The following is a 27,833-nucleotide window of genomic DNA, read 5'->3' on the forward strand; positions in this document are numbered from 1 at the left end:
AGTGAGAAACAGCTCCAAATGATCTAATGAAGGGTAAGATGGGGAAACTGCCCTCTATAGAAGGCAGCCTTGAAGTAAGGGAAGTCCCCAAACACCCTTAGAAAGTAGCTACATATGGGTCACATGTTAATTGTCACTTCTATGTAACTATTTTTTAAATTAATTTTTCCTTATTAAGACAAGTTGCCAGACCAATGTTTTCCTTATCTTTCAGTTATCAGTTGTTGAGATCCCCTTTTCTTCCATGGAGATAAGAATTTGGGTTGAAATTTATAACCACTTTATCATGTGAGTGCTGACAATGGCTCTTCCTAGCCCAGTCCTTTGGGACAAATGCTGTCAACTAATATGTTATTTTTTTCCCTCTTCCTCTTCACTGCAGCACAGTCTTAGCTGTCACTCATTTGATTCAGACTCCAACTGGGCCAAGGTCAAACTGAGCTCTTCCCATCTAGACACAACAGAGTTGAGGGCAGTCACAGCAGGCACTGTCTGTGGAGTATCATCTTGGTTAGTCTTTTGAAGTGCCCAAAGGCTGTCTCTTATGCTGGAGGATTTTTAAATGAACACGTGGTCAAATATGGAAACCTCCAGTAAAAGCTGATGAAGAAATCAATCTCAGAGCAATTGGAAAACATTTCTTAAAGACTAGTATCAGACATAGACAATGAGCACGGAGTCATGGCAGTCAAGCTTAGGTAAAGGAGGCTTATCCTTTCTTCTGCAGAGGCCAATAGTGGGGAAATCCTGCCTGATATTTAACTAGAATGCTTGATCCAAATTCTTAACCATCTTTCTGTACTGTATATTCTGTCTCTTGAACTCTACAATCTGATAGTTGATTTTACCCCTAATCAGGAAAACTTCTATGTTAAAGTTGTACTTCTTTTTGCCCATTCTTCTTCTCTTTGGCATCAGATAGTGTTTGCCAATTTTGATGAGTGTCAAGATCTAAAATTATGACAAGGTTTGCCTGTGCTAATGCTCCCGACTCCCTTGAGTGAGTACAAGTGGAGAACGTAGCACTTCCTCCCTAGGTACTTTTCATGTTATGGGCAGTGTGAGAAGTTCCTCCTGGAGAAGGGATGACCATATGGCTGCTCACAGTCCTGCTTCTCCTCCTCCACTGACCTCATTATTCACTGCTGACCCAATTCTACCAACTCTTTTCATATAGTTTGCTTCAAATTTTGTCCAAAATGTTGTGAGTTAAATCTTTGCTTAAGCATTTTCCTCACAGTTCAGGAAGAGAGAGAGACATAGATGGATGACACTTGCCCTCTGGTCCTGCCTGGAGGCCTCAGCCAGGCATCCCACTGGCTGGCAGAGGGATGATAGATGGTGCCCCTTCTCACATATACAGGGGAGGCTGCCTGTGCCTGATTCTGTCCAGTTAACAAAATAGGGGGAGCCGCCAAGACAAACAGTTGAAGAATGAAAGTTAACAGCTAGCAATCATTGTGGTGTGAAATGGACTCATGAAATGAGACATCAAGGATGCTGTTTGGAATAGCTGGAATGTTGAACATTCTTTCCCAGAGAAAGGATGAACAACACCATGAGCAGTGTAGGAGACATGTGCCAAGAGGGTGCATGCACATCCCAGGGACTGGGGAGGGGATCCCACTTCTAATGGATGTCAAGACCTCAGGCAACACACTGGGAAGGCAGGAGGCAGTATCCACTTCTTACCTATCCCATGCCAACACTCCCTGCTCCCTCCCTGCCCCCATCCAAAAATAGCTATTAATTGGTCATATACTTGAACAACAATAAAAAAAGAGCCCTTGTAGATTATAATCATTTTCATCTGGCTTAGGAAAAAGCAACCATAAAAAGACTGTTGGATGATTGCTTGGGCCAGTGAGGTAGGTTTCCAGCATCTAGTACTGAGAATGTGGGAGCAGCTGACAGACTAGGCATGGGATGGTTTATGGTCTTTAATGCCCATGCTGACATGGAGGATTGGGACAAGATTTATTCTAGTCCAGGGCCATCATTGGACACTGAAAACCAGTCATTATAAGCCAGATGACGACTGGAATGCAGTAATCTCTTAAAGGAATAATTTATTTGGTTTTTAAGTTTTTGGATGAATCTGGTTTTCAGAAAGTAAAGGCCTGCTAGGAAGTCAGACTATGACATTGTTATATCCAAGCCATTATGCATTTGCTGGCCCATTATGTAATCCTATATGGGAAACATAATCAGAAAGCAGGAGAAGCCCCAAGATGGGAAAGCTCATTATTATGGGCCTCACCACCATAACTCCATTTGTGGTCACTACACCCCCTAACTATCCTGAACAGACCAAAAGAATCCAATACTGGTAAAGTATGTTCTGTATCATTAAGTCCCTGGCTCACTGTGACAATAAACTTGATGTAGTAGCAATATATATTAGAATACTTTTCTTCTGGCTCGTTCTACTAAATTTCAGGTGATAAACAGAACAGCAAAAATAGAGCTAAAGATTTTTAGTAAGCCCACTGTCAGCCTAAAGATTTCAATTAAGCTTCTATAAACACATCTTCTTTTTACACTATAATTATCCCAAATGTTACCATTTCTGCTCTCAAGCAGGTCATGCCTTGGAATAAATGACATTTACTTGTGACATTTTAAAATCATTCTCACTTCTTCCAGATAAGTAAATGAAGTTGGATACAAATGACTGATATGCCACTATTTCTATAAAATACAGCATAACACTTCCTATACTTAAATATCTTATTTTTCTTTCCTTTCCAGAACTCTAAGTAAGCATTTTTCTCTGATAATTTTTCTCCCCCAGAAAATCCATCATTTTCCAAGTGCACAAAACACAAGAAGGCTGTTCTGATTTATGGCCCACTTACCCTCCTGGTAGCTGTCATATACCACCTCACACATCACTTGGCCTAACTCATCAGTCAAGCATACGCAGGCTTGATGTCTGTATGGACAGTGTCCACAATATGAAAATTCACTGAGTTATTTGCTTATGTAGGCACATATCTAAGTATACACCAAACTCCAACAAAATAATTCACACTTCAAATGTACATAAACCATGACCATGGAAGTGCTATCCCTGACTCTTCTATATTATTAACTTTAAGGTAAGTGAAGAGCAAATAAATGAAAGGTACTCCAACATGCACTGTGATCCTCGAGCTTTGGGGTGGATCATGCTCTATTGGAGAGAAGCAGCATGAAGGTTTTTGGAAGGAGGCAGATACTGGAATCTTAATACCCTATCACTTAATTTGCTGTTTTCAGTGCCTATCCTGGATTTCAGGAGTCGTCTCTTCAGCCACCCATCCCTGACTCCCTCAACAATTTCTACATTGCATATTTTACATTATGTTATACTTGTGTTTAACAAATTTTGAGGTGAGAGGTTTCAAAATAACACAAGAAAAAAAATCATCTTATCACTGTGTTTTCTTGCAGGTTAATCCTATGCAAGTGATTTATTTTTGTTTTTCTTAACTTATTTCAGCACCCTTTTCTGACAAGCTGATAATTAAAATATTTCCTTTTTTTCTTTTCTTTCCTTTTTGAAAATGAATTAAGCAGAAACTTTACTTTCAAGTTCTTCAAAGATTATTACAACACACATAAAGTATCCTTTTAAAAGTGCCTCAAATTAAATCAAAGCATATCATAAAAGTAAAATTATTCAAGAATTCATTTTGGCTATAAGATTTTCAGGTGACTTTGTTTTTCATTATTTGCAATGTTCTTTAAACATTTCTCAAAGACTTGAAATAATATAGTATTCTTTTAGAATACAACCACAACTATAAAATATAGGGACTTAAGCAGACGATGATCACATCTGCTTCATACCCAGAATACATGAAACATTAACCTTCCCAAACTAGCTTGCTAAAAAGTAGCTTCCATGCTTAGTGTTAAAAATTAAAAAAAAATCACTTAGAAAAATCAAGATATCATTTTATTAGTAAAACCTATTCTTGCCTCACTTTTATTTTTTATTTTTTGTGCATTTTATTTTATTTATTTATTTTTTATAGAGGGGAAAGGAAGGAGATATGGAGGGAGAGAAACACCAATGTGCCATTGCCCCTTATGCGTCCCCTACTGGGGACTTGGTCTGCAACCAAAGCTTCTGCCCCAACTGGGAATCAAACCAGCAACCTTTTGGTTCTCAGGCCAGCACTCAATCCACTAAGCCACACCAGCCAGGGCTCTTTCCCCAATTTTACACTGGCTGATCTTCACTTAGAAATTGTAAATTCATGACATAAAAAAACAAATTTTGTCATGGTGTAAAAAATTATAGAAACAACAAATGACAAATATTCAATTTTTTAATAAACAAAAATGTTTTCCTTCCCAAAATGCAAATATACAGTAAATTAAACATATATAATATTCCAGGTATAATAAAATTAGTAATTCAGGACCCAAGATATCTGCAGAGTAGCCGGAAGCTCTGTCCACTTGCTCCCAAACCCAGACTGGTCTTGTAGCTAAACCACAGAGCACCCAACTCAAAAACCTAGTGGAGAGTGAATGAGAACATATGTGAGTGAGTGCATATGTGGATGAGAGTGCAAGGAGTGTGCATGACTGGGAAAGAGCCTGTCTTTTTGTGGGGCACACAGGAGGGATGGCCCAGACTCTTCTAGTGGAGCCACTGCCACCACCGCTGCCCAATCTGGCTCTTCTGGCTGTGCAATTCAGGGCAGCTGTGGACTGGCTCCGGAGCCACAAGTCCCGGGAGCAGAGAGAGATTGGTGGGGATGTGCTGGCTGCAGAAACAGTGAGGCAGGAGTAGGCCCACCCAAGGCTGAGAATCACTAGAGGGAGCAGTGAAAGCATCCCAGCAGTACTCTATGTTACAGTATCACTGCAGAACTCTTCCCAGAATCACCTGGGAGAGATCCAGAGAGAAACTTTATCTAAAACTGTAAAAGACTCTGACAGGCTGTAGACAGCCCTGACCAAGAGAGACTTAGTGATTTTTGTGGAAGAGGAGAATAGGCCCTCCAGGGCTCAGTGCTGCAGCATGGAGGCTACACAGAAAAACATTTTGAAAAGGGGCTGAGGTGAGACTCAAGACTTGGCAGGGACCTGGTGCTTACATGCACAAATGTGCATGTGCTCTACAAAGAACTCAGAGGGATAGTCACACTGAGGGGATGGTGGGAAACAATTCAGCACAGCTGTTGAGAAGGGGACTGTACAGAGTGGAGAGTTCAGGCCCAAGTCTCCAGTGACAGAACAGCAGGCTGTGGACTAGATGTCCAGGAGCTGAATGCCTGAGATTTGTTGCAGCCAGACAGGTCCCTTCACAGACAGGCCAGCCAAATCCCAATTTGTGGGATTATAGGCTCTGCAGATCAGTGAGGCCAGGATTAGGAGCCCCTTGCTAGGTGCATTTTTGCAGGGAAAAGAAGAAAAAGTTCTGAAAGGGACCTTTCTACACTATGAGCTACACTATTCCTCTGGGCCTGATCTGCTGAAACCAGCAGAGCAGAGAGATTAAAGACAGGCACAAAAAGGGGTATTCAGCGCCCTGCCCAGCCTCAGTGCCTAGGCAGATCTGCTGTTTGTGCCAAGCGGGGAAGAGCTGCCCTTTTTACACAGATGGCCCCTACAGGAAGTGGACAGCTAATTCACCAGAAACCATATATTATTTGAAAGAGTCTGGGACAGACCAAGATGTGTGGTGAGGGGACAGGGAAACAATCCCACCATATTCTCAGAAGACTGAACAGTGTCCCCTGAAGATGACATAGGGTAACCACTCTTCCAATCACACCAGAGGTCTCCTCTGGAGACAGGTGGAGAAGGTACTGGCAGTCCTCTTGGATGATTAAATGAACCACTCCTGGGCCCAGGACTGATGGAAAGGCAGCAGGGCAGAACAGTGGGGACCAGACAAATCTGAAGGAGACAGCCACAGATTGTGTATCGCTTGTAGTCTTGAACAGGCTCTCTAAGGCCAGACTAGGACACCATCTGACATTACCAGGGATAGGGCCAAAAGAGAAGACACTGGTAAATATTGGATTCTACTGAGATGAATTCCACCATGGTCTTCTTCATGATTTGTGTTATTTTCCCTCCTCTATAGCTTTTGAACATTCACTTCTTCTTCTTCAAGTTTGTATCTATTCTTTCACTAGTTTTTATATGTTAATTTACTTCAAATCTCATATTTTGCTCCTTCCTTCTCTTATTCCATTTTACCTTCTTCCTTCCTTCATATTTTTGTTTTAAATTTTATTTTTTCTCTTTCCATGACTTGTTTCTATTCCACATTTACTATTTGTCCCCCCTCTTGCCTCTCAAAACCATTTTTCTTGTCATCTCACTTCTTTTCCCCATTCTTAAAATACCCTTATTCTCTCCCCACCTTTAGCAATCTTTGCTCATTGGTAGTTGATATGATAGTTACTGTTGCATATCTTTAATTTTATTTCTATATTTTCACTATTTTTGTATTTCAAATCTCAAATTTTACTGTCCCTGTCCTACTCCATTTTGCTTTCCTCCTGCCCTTTATTTCATTTTAAATTTCAATTTTTCCCTGTCATAGCCCGATACTCATTCTTCACTCTTAGTATTCTTTCTCCAACTAGGCTCTCAAAATCACTTTTCTTTTCTTTAGATAATGCATAAGTCTAATTGCCACAGCAATTAGACAAGAAAAAGAAAAAAAAAGGCATCCAAATTGGAAAGAAGGAATTAAAGCTGTTGTTATTCACAGATGACATGATAGTGTACATAGAACCCTATAGTCTCCATGAAAAAACTACTCAAGCTAATAACTGAATTTGGCAAAATAGTGGGATACAAAGTCAATATTCAGAAATCAAAGGCATTTTTTAACATCTACAATGAAATATCAGAAAATGAAAGAAAAACTGGGAAAAATCATAGTTACTATAGCAGCAAGAAAAAGTACATAGGAATAAACTTAACCAAAAAGGTAAAAGGCTTGTGCTTGGAAAAGTACATAACACTGAAAAAACTAATTAAGAAAGATGCAAATAAATGAAGTATATACTGTGTTCATGGATTAGAAGAATTAACATCATTAAAATGTCCATACTACCCAAAGCAATCTATGGATTCAATGCAATCCCTATTAAAAGATCAATGACACATTTCACAGATCTAAGACAAATGTTTCAAAAATTTATATGAAACAAAAAAATGATACCAAATAACCTCAGCAATCTTGACAAAGAAGAACAAAGTAGGAGGGATCACAATAGCTGATATCAAACTATACTACAAGGCCACTGTAATCTAAACAGTTTGATACTGGAATAAGAACAGACACATAGATCAATGGAACGAAGTAGAGAGCCCTGAAATAAACCCATGTCTCTATGCTCAATTAATATTTGAAAAAGGGACAGGAGCATAGAATAGAGTAAAAATAGCCTCTTCAACAAATAGTGTGGGGAGAATTGGACAGGTACATGCAAAAAAATGAAACTGGATCACCAACTTATACCAAATTCCAGATAAACTCAAGATAGATGAAAGAGTTAAATATCAGTTGTGACATCATAAAAGGCTAAGGAGAAAATACAGGCAGTAAAATTTCAGATAACCCATTCAGCCATATTTTCATAGATATATCTCCTAGGGCATGAGAAATAAAGGAAAAAAAATAAATGGGACTACATCAAAGTAAAAAGCTTCTCCACAGCTAAAGAAAACACCAGCAAATTGAAAAGTGACCAACCATATAGTGTGTTGTGACCCTTCAAGACTGGGCAGGTCCACGGTATTCACACAGATCAAATAATATTCATGAAGCCATTGGGAGGTCTAGCATGCCTTTATTTATGGGTGGGCAAGCCATTATGCCCCTCCAAGGCTTCCCTATGGAAACACTGCTTCCCTTAGCTACTCAGACACCTGGGTGAGGAAGCCAGACTGCCTCCATTTACCCTACATATGGGAAAACATTATTTCCTATGGTACCTTGGACAAGGGTTTGATTTCCAAAATATATAAAGAACTCATATAACTCAACATGAGAAAGACAAACAATCCAATTAAAAATGTGCAAAACAGACTTCCAGCCAAGATACACTGTGCCTCCTCATATAACCGAAAGGACAACAACAAATTTAAAAACAAAACACAGCCATAACTGCCAGAAAATCAAACTGTATGGAAGTCCAACAACCAAGTGTTAAACAAGAAACATCCATCCAGACCAGTATGAGGGGCAGAGATGAGCAGCCGCATGGAGGTGACTCAGGGCAAGGAAGGAGCTGGAGAACCAGGGCAGGTGAGGTGGCAGTCAGCAGAGTGAGTGGTCCCACATTAGTACTCAGATAAACTGAGAGGAACAAATGGGGAGTGAGACAAATGAAACAACCCAGGGTTCCAGTGAGGGAAAATAAAGCCTCAAAACCTCTGACTGAAAAACCTGTGGTGGTTGAGGTGGTGAGAGAAACTCCCAGCCTCACAGGAAAAATCATTGGAGAGACCCTCAGGATCCTAGAATGTACAGAAAACCACCCACCTGGGAATCAGCACCAGAAGGGCCCAATTTGCTTATGGGTAGCAGAGGAAGTGACTGAAAACCAGCAGAAAGCTGAACAGGTGGCACTGTTCCCTCCCCCACATACAGTGCCACAATAGAGCAACATGGGTTTTCACACCCTAGTGAATACCTAAGGCTCCACCCCTTACTATGTAACCAATGTGCTAAAACAAAACAAAAAAAATGGCCCAAATGAAAGAACAGATCAAAGCTCTAGGAAGAAATACAGCTAAGCCACAAAGAGATAGCCAGCCTATCAGATGCACAGTTCAAAACACTGGTAATCAGGATGCTCACAAAATTGGTTAAGTATGGTTGCAAAAGAGAGGAAAAAGTGAAGGCTACAAAAAAGTGAAATAAAGGAAAATGTACAGGGATCCAGCAGTGAAGGGAAGGAAACCAGGACTCGAATCAACATTTTGGAGCAGAAGGAAGAAATAAACATTCAACTGGGACAGAATGAAGAAACAAGACTTGAAAAACATAAGGATAGTCTTAGGAACTTCTGGGACAACTTTCAACATTCCAACATCTGAATCACAGGGGAGCCAGAAGAAGATGAGGGAGAGTAAGTAATTGAAAGTTTATTTGAAAAAATAATTGAGAACATCCCTAATCTGGCAAAGGAGATAGATTTCCAGGAAGCCCAGGAAGTTCAGAGAGTCCCAAAGAAGTTGGACCCAAGGCACATCATAATTACATTACCCAATATTAAAAATGAGAAAATCTTAAAAGCAGCAAGAGAAAAGGACAGAGTTACCTACAAAGGAGTTCCCAAAAGACTACCAGCTGATTTCTCAAAAGAAATCTTACAGGCAAGAAGGGGCTGGAAAAAGTATTCAAAGTCATGAAAGACAAGGACCTACATCTAAGATTACTCTATCCAGCAAAGCTATCATTTAGAATGGAAGGGCAGATAAAGTGCTTCCCAGATAAGGTCAATTTAAAGGAGTTCATCATCACCAAGCCCTTATTATATGAAATGTTAAAGGGACTTATCTCAGAAAAAGATCAAAACTATGAACAGTAAAATAACAATAAACTCACAACTACCAACAACTGAACCTAAAACAAAAACAAGAACAAAAAGCAAATAACTAGAATAGGAACAGAATCACAGAAATGGAGATCATGTGGAAGGTTATCAGTGGGGATGGAGAGGGGGAATGGGGGGCAAGAGGTACAGGGAATAAGAAGCAAAATTTTTAGGCATAAAATAGACAGGGGAAGGTTAAGATAGTATAGGAAATGTAAAAGCCAAAGAATTTACAAGTATGACCCATGGACATGAACTGTGGGGGTGCTGGAGGAAGGGGGGTACAGGGCAGAGGAGAATAAAGGGGGGAAATGGGACAACTATAATAGCATAATCAATAAAATATATTTAATAAAATGGTCAAAGGACCTGAACAGATACTTCTCCAAGGAAGACATCCAAAGGGCCCATAGACTTATGAAAGGATGCCCAACATCACTAATCATCAGAGTGATGCAAATTAAAACCATAATGAAATATCACCTCACATGTATTGGAATGGCCATCATTAATAAATCAACAAACAACGCAAACAATGCTGGCGAGGCTTTGGAGAAAAGGAAACCCTAGCACACTGTTAATGGGGATGCAGACTGGTATAGCCACTGTGAAAAACAGTATGGCATTTCCTCAAAACGAAAAATGGAACTGCCTTTTGATCTGGCAATTCCATTGCTTGGATTATACTCTAAGAGTGCTGAAACACCAATTCAAAAGAATCTATGCACCCCTATGTTCTTAGCAGAACTATTTACAATAGCCAAGTGCTGGACACAGCCTAAGTGCCCATCATTAAATGAGTGGATCAAAAAAACATGGTATATTTACACAGTGGAATACTATACAGCAGAAAGAACTCCTACCTTTCACAACAGCATGGATGGAACTAGAGAACATTAGGCTAAGTGAAATAAGCCAGGCAGTGAAAGACAAATGCCATATGATCTCACCTATAAGAGGAACCTAATGAACAAAAACAAACTAACAAGCACAGTAGAATTAAAGGCATGGAAACATGGAACAGTTTGACAACAACCAGAGGAAGGAGGGGAGAGGGGACAGAGATAATGAAGGAAAGAAGGGGAAAGTATAGTCAAAGAACATATATGAATGACCCATGGATGTGGACAACAGTGTGGGGATTGACTTTGGGAGCAGTGGGTGGCAGTGGGTGGTGGTGGGTAGAGGGGGGCAAAGGGGAAAAAATTAGGAAAACTGTAATAGAACAGCAATAAAATATTTTTTAAAAAACAAAAACTAGTAATTTGCCAATGAAAGAGGTATATTTTTGTATATTTAATGGTAAGGTTTTTGTTCATCTAACCATAAAGCCCTTCAAACAAACTAGGCCAGTATGATTTAAAAATCTTCTTCACCCAGTTTCTTTAGAGTTGAAACTCATCAATGTCTGTAGAATTTTGACTAAAGGACCAGGCCGCAGGAAAGGCCTGAAATGTCTGAAAAGTCATTTGGTTAGAGAAAAATGTTTTCTTGAGACTGGGAGGCAGTCATTTATCACTGTGCCTGAAGGCATTCCTTAGTGCAGGGATCCCCAACCCCATGGTCACAGACCAGTACCTGTAAGTGGCCCGTTAGGAACTGGCTGCAGAGCAAGAGGTGAGCAGCGGGCTCACCTCCAAGATGGAACCATCTAGTTGCAGGAAAACAAGCTCAGGGCTCCCACTGAGTCTGCATTATGGTGAGTTGTATAATTATTTCATTATATCTTACAATGTAATAATAATAGAAATAAAATGCACAGTAAATATAATGCTCTTGAATCATCCCAAAACCATCCCCACCACCCCACCTTCCTGGAAAAATTGTCTTCCATGAAACTGGTCCCTGGTGCCAAAAAGGCTGGGGACTGCTGCCTTAGCCGACTTCTTTCCTACATTCTTCAGAGTAAAGCATAGGACCTAGGCTCCCAAGGGGCTGCTTCCCATGGAACCGGGACCAGCAGGCATCAACAAAGGCATTCTGTGTGCAGTACTATTAAAGCCCTGCAGATGCCTGGGAGACCTCCATCTTTCCCACTCAACTTCCAGCTTGTGGCTCCACCAGGTGAAGCAGGGCATTCACGTGGGCAGGAAGACAGCAGAGGTGTTGGGCTCCCAGGGCAGGTAAGCCTGGCTGCTGGAACAGCGAGGCACTAATCAAACATTTCTAAGATGGTATTTAAAGCTAATGAACTGTAATTGAACAACAATAAAATAATTAATAAAAAAGAGAAAAGAAAAAAAAAAGACCAACATCTTGCAAACTCCCAAATAGCCCTCAGAATAAACTGCCAGAGAAGAGATTGAATTTCTTTTGCAATTAAAAAAAATAAAGCTAATGAATTAAGCAAAGGTAAAAGAAAGCCATTTCGTTCTGAAAGGACTCATGAATACAGACAACAATGTGGTGATTGCAGTGCAGAGGGAGGTATAAAGGTGTTAAATGGTAATTTAAAAAATGCAATAAAAAATGAAAAAAAAAAAAAAAACAGAAAAAGCCCTGAACTTCCAAAGCAGGCATGCAGAGGGCCCAGATAATAGCTGTAGCAGCCAGCTGCTCTCATTCATGGCCTACAGCATGCTCAGAGCCTGCCCCACGTTCTCTATGTATCTCTCCTGATCCACTCTGAGTGCCTCTCCACACTGTTGTGGGCCTCCCATTCTCTGACTTCCAGCTGGGCTTGGCACTCCCCCCTCACCCCCACCGCCGCGCCCTGCCACACCACCACCCAGCAACCTTGTTAAGGAGTTGCTCTGACCAGCTGTGTCCCTTGAACTAAGTTACAGCTCTTCTCAAGGGGCCCTCCCCACAGAATTCTCTACAAGGAGGAGCCACTCTCATTGCCCCATGTTGAAGAACGAAGAGTCTTAGCTGTTACTATTACTTGTCATTTCCCTGTACCCTGATTTTAACTTTGCAAGTAGTCCCTTCATTAAATCTTCCTTAAAATATTATAATTGAAGATGCCATATATTTTCTGAAGCTCTGGCCAAGCACTGAATGGAGCCACCACTATATATTGAATTGTCTGGAGTCTGTTTATGACTACAGAAAAGACAAGGCCTGTGCTGGCCTCCAGTGCAGTCTGTCAGGAGTCTGTACACCTAAGGAATCTTCCTAATAACCAGTTGTCAAAGTCTTTGGCAGCCTATACTCTATTTCTGAACACTGCTGGCCTCCTGACTGGAGGCCTGGAAGGACGGTTGGTACATGATGAGTCTCAAATGAATATTATTGAACATGTACCACTCACAAGTGAACTGCTTGATGGCTTTTCCAAAAGGGAACACATAATGACTACCATAAATCTGTTCAAAAACCTATTTTTGAACTTCAGGTAAATAGAATCATAGGGAATATATATATATTTTTTGTATCTAGTGTTTCTTTGATTTTGCATTGTGCAATTCATCTGTGTTGTTGCAGTGTTCATTCTCATTGCTGTGTAGTTTTTCATTTTATGAGCATATCACAATGGATTGATTCAGTCTATTCTAGAACATTTGGGTTGTTTCCACTTGGGGACTATGCTGCTATGAACATACTTACTCAAGTCTTTTATTGAACACATTACATGCATTTGTGCTATGATGATTTGTACTACATTCTTGCTACCCCTTCTAACTCATGCCCCCTCCTAATTAGTACAGTTCAGGGCAGGAAAAGAGGAAACTGAGGTTTGAGAAGAAAAGGGAAGATAAAGCATACCTCAAAGCTGTGGGGTAGATTTGAGGTTGATCAAAGATATGGGGCACAGTTAATCTAGACCTTAAAACTCTCCTATTGATCATATGCAAAGCTTTGTGTGCTAGCGGTGGGACATGAGGAAGAGGGCCTCTATATCAAATAAATCCAGAATAAATTGCCCCTGCATTATTTTCATTATTTGACTCTGCATTATCTGACTCAAAGGGAAATAACGGCACAGGTATCTTATTGAAATGGATGGAGAGAAAGATCCTGAAAAGTCTCCATCCAACAAGGACTAATAAACCAAAAATAACTGTGAAGTTCCCATCACTACCAATTTAAGATGCATTAAATGCCATTGAAAGCCTAACTGGCTTATCTCTATTTTTTCCTTCTTTTAAAATATCTTATTTATTTATTTTTAGAGAGGGGAAGGGAAAGAGAGACAGAAAGAAACACCAGTGTTTGGTTGCCACTTAAGCACCCCTTACTGGAGACCTGGCCCTCAACCCACGCATGTGCCCTGACTGGGAATTGAACCGGCAACCCTTTGGTTTGCAGTCTGGCACTCAATCCACTTAGCCACACTAGCCAGGGCTTTTTTTTTTTTTTTTTCATTTCATAGTGTAGACAACTTAAGGGCTATTAACAATGTAGTCACAGTTCTAACTTCCTGCATTAGTTTCCTAAGGCTGCCATGACAAATTATATTAAACTAAATGGCTTAAAAACACGAATTTATTCTCTCACAGTTCTGGAGGCTAGAAGTCTAAAATCCAGGTGTCAACAGGGTTGCTTCCTTCCAGAGGCTCTGAGGGAGAATCTGCTCTGTGTCTTCTTCTGGCTTTTGATGGTTGCTGCAGTCCTTGGTGTTCCTTGGTGAATGTATATATGACTCCAATCTCTGCCTCCACCTTCACATCACTCTCTGCATGTATATGCCTGTGTCCAAAATTCCCCTTTTTGTAAGGACACTAGACATATTGGACTAGGGTCCACCCTGCTCTAGTGTGACCTCATCTTAATTTGATTACAACTACAATGACCTTATTTACAAATTAGGTCACAGTCACAGGTTCCAAGTGGGCATAAATTTGGGGGAAACATTTTTCAACCAGTACACCCTCTATTTGATTTTTTTCTTCACAACCTTAAGGTTAAGTATGATTAGTTTTGCACAAATGTCTAGCAGCATAATTCTTGCTATTATGTAGGGAACCCAGATATATATAATGAGCCTTGAGTTGGAATAAGAATGAGAATTGGGAGTAGAGAAGCTCTTGACCCTTCTATGATACATGTGACTCTATTGTCATAGCTAAGAGACAGGAGAATCAGAGAAGACTCAGAGGACAGTTTCTGGTAATGTTTGCCAAGATTTTAATAGCATAGTGAACTAGCTTATATAAACTTGGACTGGAAAGTATCCAGAAAAGGGGAAATGCAACCTACTCTTAACTAGGAAGAAACAGGGGTTCCCTTTATTTTAGGAGCTAACCAATGCTTTCCAACAGCCTAGTTTCAGACAGCCCAGAAGAGTAGAACTCCTTGAAGATATACAGACACTTACAGATAAAAGTTGTGTGTGACTTTTGGCTTTAATCTGTGATGTAAAGTTTATTTCCTCTATAAATTCCTTTGTCAGAGTGCATATAGTATAGCCTCACAATACAATCACAGGACAACCTATAGATGGAAGGTAGGGGAAGGCCATCCTATTCCACAGAGCAATGTTCCCAGTATTGCTAAGCAGGAATGAGCCAGGACAAGGCAACAGCTGGAAAACCTATGGAAAGCTGGACAGGGATCTGGCTACTATGAGGCCCTCACCACTGTCACCACTGCCACCACTGCACCTCTGATCTCCCTGTCAGCAGGACCTAGGACACCAGAATCAGCAAGGATGCATGATTAGTGTAACTCTTCTATTTAATTGTGATGCAAATGGACATTTGATTTCAGACGGCTGATAAATAATAAACAAAATAAAGAAGAGAGTCTCAATTTATCACACACATTTTTATTCCATAAAAAGGTAACTCTGATCATTCAGTCCAAATGAAATACAATGGTGTGCTCTCAGAGATGCTCATATTCACTATAGTTTTGAATGATCTCTTTTTAACATTCAGTGCATGACTAAAGAAGCTGAAGAAATTCTGAAGGCTATTAACTGTATGGCAAAACAGCCATAGGTAATAATAAAATTCATGTTGCAGATCAATTCAGGGCATCATATGTTTTCATCAAATGGTTCCATCAAATGGTTCTTTTAAAAATAGAAACTGAAAAGTGATGGTCATTTTAGGCCTGTTTAACTAGAATGTGGCTGATGCTTAGAATCTCTTTTTTATTGAATTTATTGGGGTGACATTGGTTAATAAAACCATGTAGGATTCAAATGTACAGCTCAACAAAACATCATCTGCCTACTGCATCATGTCCCCATCACCCAAAGAAAAGTCTCCTTCCATCACCATTTATCTCCTCTTTGCCCTCTTCCACATGCCCCTACCTCCTTTCCCTCTGGCTATCACCAGACTCTTATCTGTGTCTATGTGTTATATGTATATATATATATTTTTTCTTCATCCCTTCACCTTTTTTTACCTAGCCCCCCAACTCTCCTCCCCTCTGATAGCTGTTAGTCTGTTCTCTGTATCTATGACTCTGTTTCTATTTTGTTTGTTAAATTATTTTATTCATTAGATTCCACATGTGAGTAAAATCATATGGTATGTTTATGTCTCTGGCTGACTTATTTCACTTAGCATAATATCTACCAGGTCCAGCCATGCTGTTGCAAAAGGTAAGATTTCCTTCTTTTTTATAACCAAGTAGTATTCCATCATGTAATTGTACTACAGCTTTTTTGTGGGGGAGCTTTGCCTGCAGAGCCCCCATCCACCATGGATGAGAATAAGTCTACCAAGACATGATCTGCTTGGGGAGGAAAGGTGGCTGATCTCTCAAAGGAAAAGGGCCTTGAGCCTGTTCCTCAATGGGCTTTTATTGGGTTCAGTTTGGACAGGAATACAGGTAAAGCTCATCAATCATTGTCAGGCAGTAAGGATCAAACAACAGATAACATTCAAAGAAGTATGAGGGCTTGTTCTGAGTCAGGGTCAGTTAGTTAAAGGGCTATAAAACTTTGGGAAATAGAAATTTTGGAGAAGATGGTATCGGGGTAGAAGGGAGAAGATTCCACTTTCTCCTACACATGGGAGAAAATCACAGCTGATCTATGGAGTAAAAGAGCAAACAGCCACAGTACCTCAGCATATATGAAAATAAGAGACCAAAAATTGTAGCAGACACCAAAAAAACAGATGGTAAGGAGAGTGCTTCAGGACAATAAGGTCCCAGGGACCAGTACGGGGACCAGAGCCGCTGTAGCCCCAGGCCTGGCACCCACTGGGTCTGCCATAGAGTCCTTGGGAAAGAGCTGGGGCAACTGCTCCCTCCCTGGCTAAAGGTCTGAGCAGCACCAGGAGAGACGTGGTTGCTTGAAGTCGCAGAGAGGGGAACAAAGTCTAAGTGGCAAAGACACAGGAGCTGGAAGCACCCATGGAGTCTGTGGATGCCGGCAGAGTTGACAGTTGCACAGTGACAGGCCCTGACCCCAGTAGTTCCCCTTCTGGCTGCATCGTTGGGCTATAGGAGAGGCCAGGCCATTGAAGGCTTGAGTAGGAGGAATTTCTCAAAAAGAAAAAGTGAAAAGACAGACACTGGGGAATTCTCCTTTAGCAATCTCTCCAGCCTCCCAGCCACCTAGCTGGACAGTGATCCCGAGGTTGCGCGGAAGGTAGTGCGGAAGACCCTGCACACCCCCATAGCACTGGGAAGGGTGTGCACCCATGGGATCTAGGCAGCCTGGCCAAGCACACAGGCCCCCCCACCCCACCCCATAGCGGTAATTCCGGGGAAAGGCCTGGATCTCACACCCAAGGTGCCAGGGAGAGGTGCCAGGATAGCTCCCAGTAGAGTACCCGAGGCTGACTGAGTGCAGATTGGGAAGAAAGAAAAGCCATACCAATTGTCCTTCAGTCTGCTGCAGCCAGCAAGTCCAGAAAAACTGGTTTGGCCACTTTGAAACCAAGAAGCTTTTTTATTTTATTCTATTTTTATTATTTATTTATTTTTATTTTTTAATTTTTATTATTTTTTATCCATCGATTTCTTTTTCTGCTCTTTCCTTCTTTCTTGTTTTATTCCTCTTCCTTTCTTTCCAACTGTATCTCTTCTTCTTTCCTTCTTCTGCCTTTTTTTTAAACATCTACAGTGAGACAAAAAATAAAAAATCTAGAACTATGAAAAGACCAGAGTTGGACCCAAAGAAGGGGCATGACAACAGCTGAGACAGTGAGACAAATTTCACTTTGCTATTACAGAGAACCTGCAAGTTATTGCATATTTGTATTATTAGTATTTTTTCATTATTCTTACATCTTATATTTTAATAGTATTTTAGTATTCCTCTTCTTTTAGTATAGTCTTCTTTGCTTGGCTGGTTATACTGTATCATTTGACAGGTTTCCTCTGATCTCTATTTCATAGTATATTGCTAATTTATTGTCCTTCGCTTCACTTGCATCCCATTAGCACACTACTAAAGGTCCTATACTCCCAATTATTGTTATCCAGTTCACATAGATTCTGTCATATGATTGGTGCTCTAATATTATTGCAAATAATAGCTGTTCCATGCAGTTGTAAATACTTCACAATACCCCTCCCAGATCTAAATCCACTTCACAGTTTCCTGAACTCTATTACTGTAGTGGTTAACTCTATTCTCTCACACACTACATCTATTTACTATCCTTTACTCTCACCTTACCTCAGATTCTGACCTCCCACAAGCTCACTGCTTTCTAGGTCCAACTCATAATCCCTCCCTTCCCAACAAGAGTCTTACATTCTTTCTAAAAAGTGGCTAGTTTCATAGAAGATCATGGTTAACACTATACATAGCCAAAGGATCTCCTATCTCTTCTCTACTGCCTGCTACTGTAAATATCATAGAATACTCTGTGCTGTTTTAAACCATTTTGCCTTCCTCCTCCAACTGGTCACAAAAAAGAGTAGGTGGAAGCTGTGAACACCTTTCCCACAGGAAGAGGAAACCCAACAACAAAGGAACCACCAACAGATAACAACAGAAGAAGGTGAAGGAGGGAGTGGAAGCCACACAAACCTCAATCCAGGACCAATCTGGAAATATAACTAAATGGTAGAGAAAGCACCCACAGCAAACAACTGAACAAGAATGAGAGAGAATCCTCAAAATCTTGTATACATGGAAGAACCTGCTTAAACACTACCTGCCCTCACCAGCACAACAAAATACGAGAGTTGGTACACAGAGTGACCCTCAGTTAACCAGCTGGTGGGAAGGAACCGCCAAAGAAAGAACCAATAACAATCAAAACCCAAAGACATACAGAGAGCCAACATAAACCACAGCCCAAGACTGGCGAGCTCAGAAGATCAAGGAGACTGCACCACTGAATCTACAGGTATTCTGCCATGGAAGTTCACACCAAAACCCAGGGAGCCAGAACAGATCAATTTAAGAAGCTGAGGCTAATAAGAAGAGTCTCACAAACAATGGGAAGACATATTGTGAAGGGGTCCTACAATGGCAGCTTTGTTGGAGGGAGTCCTTCCTCCATGCAGGGGAGAGAAACTTGCAGATCCGTAGAGGAACAGAGCAAGGGGCATAGATCATCACAACATTTATGAAAACAGGTCATCAAAAATTATAGCGCACATTGAAAAACCAGACAGTAAGGAGACTGCTTCAAGACAATAGGGAGCAAGGGATCATCGCGGGGACCAGGGAGGTTGCAGCCCCCAGGCCCAGTGCTCCCGATTCTGCTTCAGGGCACCCGCGAGAGCGGAGTCACCACTCCCTCCCGGGACAACAAGGATTGGGCAACACCACAGGAGGCCTTGTTGCCTGAAGGCACAGAGAGGGGAGTTGGACTGGGAGACAGTCACGCAGGGGCTACAGGCACCTACGCATAGCCCTGGGAGGGGTGAGTGGCCCCAGCCTATGCAACCAGGGGTGGCCTGGACATGCACCTGCGCCCGCATCCTGGTGGGAGTGTGGTTCTGTGAAAGACCCAGACCTTGCAGCCCTGAACAAGGAAAGGACTTGGGTGTTTCCGGGTTTCTGAAGCATGCGGTGATGAACTCAGGGGAGCACGCACCCCTTCGGGGTTTCTGACTCTCACACTGTGAACCTGGAGGGGTCGCGGTGCTTCCAGGGTTCCTGGAGCCCGAAACAGGGAAATTGGTGGAAGTGTGCGCCCCTTTGCAATCCTCGGAGCTTGACTGTGAATACAGAAAAGACACGGTGTGCTTCCCGAGAACATAGAGCCCACCGCAATGAAATTTGGGGGAAGGGCCCATCTCCTTGCAATCCCTGGAGCTTGCACCATGATCTGGAAAAGATGCAGGAGCTCTGGTGAGATTTGGAGAGCGTGCTTGGGAACGCCCATGCCCAAATCCAGGGACCTGCAGGAGGCTATCAGATCAGCTCTGGGGAAAGAGCACTGCTGACCCTGGGAATAGTGCCCGAGAGACTGACTGAGTTCTGACTGGGAAGAGTGAAAAGCATTCCAAATGCCCCTCAGCCTGCTGAAGCCAGCAAGAGCAGGAAAACTGGTTGGCCAGTTAGAAACCAAAAACAGGTTTTTTTGTTGTGTGTTTCTTTTTTTTGGCTGTTGTTGTTTGATTGTTTGATTTTATCTTGTTTTTAAGTGCCTTTTTATTTTTTAATTCTTATTATTTTTATATCCCTCAATCCCTTATGTTTCTCTTCCTTTCATCCTAGTATTATTCCTTCCACTCCAAATTTATCTCTCCTGCATTCCATCTTCTGCTTTTTTTTTCCCCTTTTCCTTGAGCCTGCAAGTTACTGCTAATTTGTATTATCTCTTTCTCACTTTTTTGACATTTTTTATTTTAATAGTATTTTGGTATTCTTTTTCTTTGTGTATAATCTTCTTTGCTTGCCTGGATACACTGTTCTTTGATAGGTTCCCCCTGTAATCTCAGTCACAATGCATTGATAATTGACTGTCCTTCATTTGTGTTCCATTAGTACACTTCTCAAGGTTCTATACTCCTTATTCTCAAGGTTCTAGATCTCATAGATTCTGCCACATGATTGTTGCTTTAATATTACTGTAAATAAGACCTAGTTCATACAACACTCCTCCCTGATCTCAGCCCACTTCACAATTTCCTGAACTCTATTATTGTAGGGGTTATCGCTATTCTTTTACACACTACTCCCATTTACTAATCTTTATTCCCACCCTACCTTAGAATCTGACCTTCCATAGACTCACAGCTTTCTAGATCCAACTAATAATCCTTTCCTCCCCAATAAGAGTCTTATCTTCTTTTCATCCTTTCTAGAATGTGGCTAGTGGGGTGGAAGATCATGGTTAACACTATATGTAGCCAAAGGATATCCCATCTCTTCTCTACTGGCTGCTACTGTAAATATAATAGAATATTGTCTTGCTGTTTTAAACCATTTTGCCTTACTCCTCCAATTGATCACGAAAAAGGGTAGGGGGAAGCAGTGAAGACCAGGATACATGAAGGAGACTGCACCACTGAATCTCACAGGTATTCTACCACAGAAGTTTATACCATAATCACAGGGAAACAGAACAGATCAATTTAAGAAACAGAGACTAACAAAAAGAGCCTCATGAAAAATGAGAAGACAAACAAACAATCCCCAAATGAAAGGAAAGGAGGAAGCCACAGGAAGAATCCTAAATGAAATAGAGGCAACTCAACTATCAGATATTGAGTTCAAAGCAATGATTATCAGGAGGCTTGTCAAAGAACTCACAATGAGCTACCCAAAGCTACAATGATCTCACTGCAAACTATATCAACATGAAAAAGGAAATAGAAACTATCAACAAGGGCCAAGAGGAAATGAAGAATACAATTTCTGAACTGAAGAACACAGTAGAAGGAATCATAAGCAGGATCAATGAAGCAGAAGACTGCATTAGCGAATTGGAGGACAAAGTAGAAAAGAACACCCAGAGAGACCAAGAAAAGGAAAAGAGGCTCAGAAAGAATGAAGAGGGATTAAGAGAAATGCAAGACAATATGAAATGTAATAATATCTGTACAATAGGAATACCAGGAGAAGAAGAAGAGCAAGGGATAGAAAACCTATTTGAAAAAGTAATGATGGAAAACTTCCCAAATTTGTTGAGAGAAAAAGTCACACAAATGCAGGAAACACAGAGAGTCCCAATCAAGAGGAACCCAAAGAGTCCTACCTCAAGACACATCATAATTAAAATGGCAAAATTTCAAGACAAAGAGAGAATATTAAAGGCAGCAAGGGAAAAACAGGAAGTAACATACAAGGGAGCCCCAATAAGGCTAACAGCTGACTTCTCAATGGAAACACTCCAAGCCAGAAGAGAATGGCAAGAAATATTCCAAGTAATGAGAACCAGAGGTCTGCAACCAAGACTACTTAACCCAGCAAAGCTCTCAATCAAGATAGGAGGTCAAATAAGAAGCTTCCCAGACAAAAGAAGTCTAAAAGAATACACCTCCACTAAACCAGCTCTGCAAGAGATGCTAAAGAGACTGCTTTAAGGAAAGGAAGGAAAAGAGAGAGAGTGAGGGGAACACACATACATAAATAGCAATGAATAAATACCTATCAATAATAACCTTAAATGTAAGTGGAGTGAGTGCTCCAATCAAAAGACATAGAATAGCTGAATGCATAAGAAAACATGACCTGCACATATGCTGCCTAAAGAGATCCACCTCAGGATAAAAGACCTGCACAGGCTGAAAGTGAAGGGCTGGAAACAAATTTTCCAAGCAAATGGACAGGAAAAAAAAAGCCAAGGTAACAATACTCATATCAGACAAAACACACTTCCAAAAAAGGGCCTTTAAGAGAGGCCCAGAAAATCACTTCATAATACCCACAGAAAGAATCCACCAAGAAGACATAAATATTGTAAATATATGTGCACCCAACATAAGAGCACCCAAATACATAAAGAAAATCTCAGGGGACTTCAAGAAAAATGACAGCCACACAATTATACTAGGGGATTTTAACACCCCATTGTCAAAAATGGACAGATCTTCAAAATAAAATATCAACAAACATGACATGGCATTGAACAATACTCGAGATGAAATGGATTTAACTGATATATACGAAGCCCTCCATCACAAAGAACCTAAATACACATTCTTTTCAAATGTACATAGAACATTTTCAAAGATAGACCACATGATAGGAAACAAAACAAGTCTCAACAATTTCAAGAAAATTAAAATCATACCAAGTATTTTCTCAGATCACAAGGGACTGAAGCTAGAAATAAACCCCAAGGAAAAAAAAAACCCCAAAACACTCAAAATCATGGAGATTCAATAGCATGCTACTAAACAATAAATGGGTCAAGAATGAAATTAGGGAACAAATCAAAAGGTTTCTGGAAACAAATGAAAATGAAATCACAACAACAAAAAACTTATGGGACTCAGTCAGCAAAGGTAGTCCTGAGAGAGAAGTTCATAGCAATACAGAACTACCTAAAAAAGCTAGAAACATTTCAAACAAACAACCTAACCCTACGTCTACAAAAACTCAAGGAACAACAACAAAGACAGCTCAGAGCAAGCAGAAGGAGGGAAATAACGAAGATCAGAGAAGATTAAATGACACAGAAACTAAAAGCACAATTCTAAGGATCAATGAATCCAAGAGATGGTTCTTTGAAAAGATAAACAAAATCGACAAGCCTTTAAGCACACTGAAATGAAAAAGAAGTAGATAGCCTGAACAAGAAAAATGAGTAAAGACATAAATAAACACAATAAGAAATGGAAGAGGAGAGATTACAATGGATACCACAGAAATACAAAGGACTGTAAGAAATTACTATGAAGAACTGTATGCCCAGAAATTTGAAAACCTGGGTGAAATGGACAAATTTCTAGATAAATATAATCTTCCAAAATTCAATGAAAAAGAAGTAGATATCCTGAACAAACCAATAACAGCAGATAAAATTGAAGCAGTAATCAAAAAACCCCCAACACACAAAAGCCCTGGACCAGACAGTTTAACAGGAGAATTCTACAAAGCATTTAATGAAGAGCTAACCCCTATCCTTCACAGACTATTCCAAACAATCCAAAAAGATGGAAGATTCCTAAACTCTTTTTATGAGGCCAAGATCGTCCTAATTCCAAAACCAGATAAAGACACAACAAAGAAAGAAAACTTCAGGGAAATATAGCTGATGAACATGGATGCTAAAATCCTCAACAAAATAATGGCAAATCGCATCCAACAATACATTAAAAAGATCATACACCATGACCAAGTGGGATTCATTCCAGGGATTCAAGGATGGTACACCATTTGCAAATCAGTAAATGTAATACGTCACATAAGCAAAAGCAAAGACAAAAATCACATGGTCATATCAATAGATGCAGAAAAAGCATTTGATAAGGTACAGCACCCATTTATGATGAAAACACTCAGCAAAGTGGGAATAGAGGGAGCATTCCTCAAAATAATAAAGGCCATATATGAGAGACCTACAGCCAACATCATACTCAATGGGAAAAAACTAAAATCTTTTCCACTAAGGTCTTGAACAAGACAAGGTTGTCCACTTTCACCACTTCTATTCAATATAGTACTGGAAGTTTTAGCCACAGTGATCAGACAAGAAAAGGAAATAAAAGGAATCCAAATTAGAAAGGAGGAAACAAAACTGTCACTGTTTTCGATGACATGATAGTGTACATAGAAAATCCTATAGACTCCACCCAAAAACTGCTTGACCAAATAAATGAATTTAGCAAAACAGCGGGATACAAATTCAATATCCAGAAATTAAAGGCATTTTTGTATACTAACAATGAAACAGCAGAATCAGAAATCAAGGAAAAAATCCCATTCAATACAGCAAAATCATAAATAAGATGCCTAGGAATAAACCTAATCAAGAAGGTAAAAGACCTGAATGCAGAACACTACACAACACTGAAGAAAGAAATCAAGGTAGACACAAACAAGTAGGAACATAGACTGTGTTCATTAATCAGAAGAATTAACATCACAATACCTATTAGAGTACCAATGGCATATTTCACAGACATAGAACAAAAACTTCAAAAATTTATATGGAACCATAAATGACCCCAAATAGCTGCTGCAATTTTGAGAAAAAAAGAGCAAACTAGGAGGGGTCACAATACTTAATACCAAACTGTAGTACAAGGCCACTGTAATCAAAACAGCCTTGTGCTGGCATAAATAAAGGCACATGGACCAATGGAACAGAACAGAGAGCCCAGAAATAAATCCAGGTTTACACAGGTCTCTACGATCAATTAATATTCAACAAAGGGTGAAGCAACATAAAATGGAGTAACAATAGCCTCTTCAACAAATAGTTTTAGGAGAACTGGACAGCTACATACAAAAAAATGAAACTTGAGCACCAACTTACACCATACACAAAAATAAATTCAAGGTGGATAAAAGATTTAAATATAAAATGTGACACCATTAAAGTCCTAGAGGAGAGCTTAGGCAGGAAAATCTCAGATATTCACGCAGCAACATTTTTACAGATATGTCCCCTAGGGCAAGGGACATAAAGGAAAGAATAAACAAATGGGATCTCATCAAAATAAAAGCTTCTGTACAGCTAAAGGAAACAGCATTAAAATGAAAAGGGAACCAACTGTATAGGAAAACATATTTGCCAATGACATCTCAGACAAGGGTTTAATCTCCAAAATATATAAAGAACTTACAGAACTCTACTCTAAGGAGATAAGCAACCCAATTAAAAAAATGGGCAAAGGACTTGAACAGACACTTCTCCAAGGAGGACATACAGAGGATCCAAGGACACATAAAAGATGCTCAATATCACTAGCTATCAGAGAGATGCAATAAAACCACAATGAGATACCACTTCACACTGGTCAGGATGGCCATCATAAAGAAAACAACAAACAACAAGTGTTGGAGAGGTTGTGGAGAAAAGGGAACCCTAGTGGACTGTTGGTGGGACTGCAGACTGGTACAACCACTATGGAAAACAGTATGGAATTTCCTCAGAAAACTAAAAATGGATCTGCCTTTTGACCCAGCGATTCCACTGCTAGGATTATATTCTAAGAACCCTGAAACACCAATCCAAAAGAACCCACGCAACCCAATGTTCATAACACAACTTACAGTAGCCAAGTGCTGAAAGCAACCTAGATGCCCATCAGTAAATGAATGGATCAAAACACATTTACATGATGGAATTCTATGCAGCAGAAAGAAAAAAGGAGCCCCTACCTTTTGCGACAGCATGGATGGAACTGGAAAGCATTACACTAAACGAAGTAAAGCAGGTGGTGAAAGACAAATACCATATGATCTCACCTTTAACAGGAACCTAATCAACAAAACAAACAAACCAGCAAAATATAACCAAAGACACTGAAATTGAGAACAGGCTGACAGTGACCAGAGTGGAGAGGGGAGGGAATTTCAGGGTTTATAGGAAAAAGTATAAAAGACACATGGACAAAAACTAGGAGGAGAGTGGAAATGGGATGGAGGTGGGGGCATTGGTGGGGATGGGCTGGGATGGGAGTAAAAGACAGAAAACTGTACTTGAGCAATTGAAATAAAAATAAAAAAAAAACTTTGGGAAACAAACTTATTCTATGCCTGGACCCTTATTATTTAAATTGAGCGTATTAGCAAAGCAAGTTTCACAGAATTTTATGCATTCTTTCTTAGGCCTGATTGCTGCAGGGAGCTGCCTTTTCCTGCCTAGGGCTGCACCACCCTCTGGCATTGTTTCAGGCTTAAGTCAGGCAGGGGAAATAAAGCAACAAAGAGATTAGGGGACTTCTTGCAGACAGAATGAGGACTCAGGCTATGTCAAAGCTGAGGGGCAAGGGTCTATCATCCCCTTTCTCTATAGTCCCGCAAGTTCTTCCCTGAGGGCCCTTTTGAAACCGTACCTGTCATAGGTCATCCCTCCCTTGGGGAATCTTACCCGACATTGGCTAACCAGTCATCAGCCCAGGTCCAGGCAGGGTGAAGTAAAAGGGCAGAGGCAGTGCCCCTACTAGAAGGAAAAGCTTTGTTTTCTTAGTGTCTTATGGTCCCAGGGTCCTTTACTCAGCCTTACCCATGGAGGGTTAAAGCTTCTGAAACCAGGCAGGGTGGTTCCCAACACTTTTTGGCAATACTGAGAGGCATTTGGGCTGTTTCCAGATCTTGGCTATTGTAAATAATGCTGCAACAATCATAGGGGTGACTATATTCTGGCAAAAGGCACATGCTGAGTGCAGGCTGAAGTTCAGAAAAAGACCACAAAATCATCACGGAAGTAGATATGAGGAAAAAACTTGCCAAGAAATTCAAATTCTGCTGAAAATGCCATGCGTCTGTCAATAATTTTGTGATGGAATTGCACCTCCCCTAGAGTTAGCTTCTAAAATCAGTACATAAGAGAGAAGCAGGGTATCACATTGAACAATCCTCAAAAAGCCCCACATTTGACATATCTTCCAGCCCTTCCTTCGTTGTTGAAAGCATCGGCTGTTTCTTCAGTTGAATGCCACATGAAGTTGTTAACATAGGTTTAAAGGCCATTTCCCTTTTAGCCCTAAAATGACACTCAGCTCATGGGATATTTGTACTGCGAGAGACACACATGATCATACACAACTGAGGGCTTGATATAATTAGAACTACCCACCTTGGATCTCTCTGGGGTATACATTCATGAGTGGGTATGACTGACCAGTGTTTAATAGTTTTTTTTTTTTCATTTTTATGAAGTAATAAAGTTGAATTTAAAGAAGTGAAATGTAATTTTAATACAACTGAATTTCAAGTAGACATTCATTTCTGAGAGGTGATGTAGAAGGCATGTGTATTACCTGCTCTCTCAAATGCTGTGTCTGTAAGTTCCATCAAAACCCATAAACTGATCCAATTATGGTCAGTGGTTTAAGAAGCTTCTCAGTGGCAAGAACACACCTAGAATTAAAACTAATGAACTTAAATAAATCATTGGTTTTGTGAGGCTCTAAATTTACTAGCTATAAAGTTTTAAAATTATGTTTTATGAAAGATCTGCAAGTTTGGAGACAAGCAAGAACTAAATCTAAATAAATGTCATCAGCATAAAATAATGGAACTAATCAAGTGTTAGAAAGTGAGGGAGAGACACAGATATTGACTTTTGTTACTAGATAATATACCATAAAAATAAACTCAAATATCATTTATTTTTTAACGAAGATTATTTTCAGCATCAAATAAATAATAAATTATGATCAATGGAAGTTCAGCAAAATTTTTTAGCAAATTAAAATTAAAAGGATAGAAGACATAGTGATAACTAGAGTGATTTATTTAAAATATTGCCATCTTAAAGCAAAATCTTATTAAATTATGTATGATTTTAAACAAATTCCTCACCAAAACAAATGAAAAGCTTTGACAAGCCT

Source organism: Phyllostomus discolor, chromosome 5 (genome assembly GCF_004126475.2).
Source record: "Phyllostomus discolor isolate MPI-MPIP mPhyDis1 chromosome 5, mPhyDis1.pri.v3, whole genome shotgun sequence".
Lineage (NCBI taxonomy): Eukaryota > Metazoa > Chordata > Mammalia > Chiroptera > Phyllostomidae > Phyllostomus > Phyllostomus discolor.